Below are 3,020 nucleotides of genomic sequence, written 5' to 3'. Positions count from 1 at the left end.
ATTTTGTCATAGTTGTGAAACAAAATTTGGTATATACATGCAATGAAATTCAGCCATAAAGATGAATAAAGTACTGATGCTACAATGTGGGTGAATCTTATAAACATGCTGAATGAAAGAAGTCAGTCACAAAAGGTCACATATTGTATGATTCCATTTATATGAAATATCCAGAAGAGGCAAGTCCATAGAGACAGAAGCAGAATGCTGGTTGCCAGGGGCGGGGGTGAGGGAGGAATGGGGAGTGAGTATTAATGGTTGTGGGGTCTTTTTTGGGGTAATGAAAATGTTTTGGAACTAGATAGAGGTGGTGGTAGCGCAATGTTGTTAATATACCAAACACAACTGAATTGTACATTTTTTTAATAGTTAATTTTATGTTATACAGATTTTATGCAAAAAAAAATTCAACATAGCACCTTTAGAACCTCTAAGATGAATTGACAAGGTAATACACTGTGAAGTAACTGAATTATTTAACCAGCTTTATACAACTGATAGATGGACACCAAGTAAGTGTTGACAGACCTCTGGAAGACATGATAATGCCTGATCTTGAGGTACTTTTATAATCACCTCCTGAAGCCTTTCCTAAAATGTGACAAAATAGTTACATTAACAGTGTAAAGAAGAATACTTTCTGAAAACTCTGGAAGAGAAGGTGCAGGAGTATTTAGATCTAGGCCACACAAGTGGTTTGAATTGGTACTATGTTAAGTTACAAAATGGGGAGAGTGCAGATAGAGAAACAAATCAGATCCCTCTCGGATATATTCCAAGCGCCTGATATGTCATAAGACATCCTAAAACTTTGAGCCACAAAGTGGTAGCAAAGTGCTGATTCTGAATGAGCAACAGGAGCCATGTGTCTAAGCTTAGCCCATAACAAGTTTCTGGCCAGAATCAAAAGGGAGGGGACTGTTGAAACAATTTACAAGTTTCTCCATAAAATAAGTCATTGAAATAATAATCATTAAGCTAAGTCTAAAGACGATATATGCAATTTGCAAGCTGTAAGTTGCAATTTGCAAAAAGGAGAACTGGCCTAAAGCTGTCTAAAAGAAAAAGCCTCATAAACTAAAAAATTATAGAGGAAAGAAGAAAACATTGACCTATTTCGACAGGATGAAATTCATGTAAAATTAATACAGGTCCATAACCCTTTCAGCTCTGATGACCTTCACTGAGACCACGTCAAGAGAATAAAATTATTAATGGCACTTTTTAAGGGGAGTGGAATTTCTATGTTTCATTGTTTTACTCTGTTAAAATGCACAAACTTCTTGAAATAAAAATTTAGATAATCCAGTAGAAATATCAAATAAAAATCTCTAACCTATGGAAAAAGTCTCAAATATTTTCACTGTGACCTTGTGAAAAATCACTTATATAATCTGGGCACCGAGACTGACTACACATAAAATTTTTTTTTTAAAAAAAGTTATTTTTACAATGCCCTTCCACTTAATACAACAAAATCTTCTCTTAGGATCAACTTACAAGGGGCTGCCAGGCAACTATATTGATCAAAATAGTTACATAAACTTGGTCACTTTGACTTCGTTTCCATATACAGCAGGCTGCAGGTGGTGTTAAATTCAAGTGTCTCCTTTCACACTCTTGGATCTTCAACCTCTGCAGTGGTTGCACAGTCTTTTTCTGTAAGTTAAGCTCCTGTCCACCTAGCCCTTCCCCTTAACAGCTGGAGAGAGTGGTCTCTGCCTGTTGAAGTGGGCTCATCCTGCCTGGGCAGTGCACCTGCACTAGAGTTATCAACCTGAGCTAGAGTTATCGAGAGCCTTCTGGCTGTACTGCTGACTGTCCCCATCCTTGGTTTCTATGACCCCTTCTAGTCTTTTTGTTTCTCTGACCATCCCTTCTTCATCTTCTTCTTGGCTTTTCTTCCCACTCTAAAGTTCTGTCCTCATGCCTCCACTCTTTTTTTTTTTTTTTTCTGGACTATTTCTGTATTGTTTGAAAGCCCCTCACCGGCTCCCACTACCATTAGGACAAAGACTCACTTTTCTTCCTGTGCCCTAGGAGACTACAATCTGGTTCCAGTTCTCTCACCAGCCTCCTACTGTGTCACTTTTCCCTGGTTCTCTGTGCTGTAGCCAGACAGGTCTTCACATTCCTGGAACATACCATTTCCTACCACCTATTCTGTTCTTTCCACCTGGAGTACTGCACATATCTGGCTGCTCCTCTCACCCCACTCCTTGAAAGTTCAGCTCATGCGGTATTACTTTAGCTAAGCTTTCACTGCCTTGGCACCTGACACCACTCACCCACCCCCATCACATGGGTTCCTGGAACCTGTGCCTCTCCCTAGCACTTATCTAAACTGTAATAAAATAGTTGTGTTTAGTGTCTTTCTCCCCTGCAAGGACATCAGCTCCATGAATACCAAATCTGCATCTGTCTTGCTCACCATCAAACTCCCAGCATCTTGCACACTACCTTCCTTTACACTGAAACCTCTGAATTTATGGAATAAATGATGAAACCCAAAGGCTATCATGGTTTCCACTCCATTTCAAAGTAACTACATTTCCAGAAATGGCCCTTTTGAGCTTCAGGTCCATATCTCCAACCAACTATATGATTACATGATCCCTCTATTTCTCCCCCCCCCTCCCATTATTGTATCGTTTTCCCATACAAATCTGCTCTTCTCTCTATATTCTCCACTTTAGTAAATAACATCACCATCTGCTCAGACGCCCAAGCTAGGAACTGCTGAATCCTTTCTTTCCTTTATTCTTCTTTTCTTCTTCACCCCTCCCTCCTCTTATCTCCCTTATTCCTACAATCTTTGGTTCTAGCCCTTTCCTTTTCTTCCCTAAATTATTAAAACAGCTTCCGACTTGCACTGAAATACTAACCCCCTCCAATCCAATCCCTATCCTCCTGGCGAAACACTTTTTAATAAAATACAAACATGATCAAATCACACACATCCCTATTTCTTGAAAACCTTCTATGGCTCCCATTATCTTCTGGATAAACTCTACACTCAG

At 39.4% G+C, this 3,020-nt stretch overlaps 1 protein-coding gene across 5 annotated transcripts in view; it reads right to left on the bottom strand.

Moving 5' to 3' along the window:
- The window catches only part of DCUN1D2 (defective in cullin neddylation 1 domain containing 2), a 32,342-nt gene that overhangs the window by 28,470 nt on the left and 852 nt on the right, over nucleotides 1-3,020 (bottom strand). The gene's annotated exons all lie outside the window — the stretch shown is intronic.

Source organism: Pteropus alecto, unplaced genomic scaffold, assembly GCF_000325575.1.
Source record: "Pteropus alecto unplaced genomic scaffold, ASM32557v1 scaffold13, whole genome shotgun sequence".
NCBI classification, from domain to species: Eukaryota; Metazoa; Chordata; class Mammalia; order Chiroptera; family Pteropodidae; genus Pteropus; species Pteropus alecto.
Note: the sequence above shows the minus strand (reverse complement) of the source record. Positions and strands in the feature narration are given on the sequence as shown.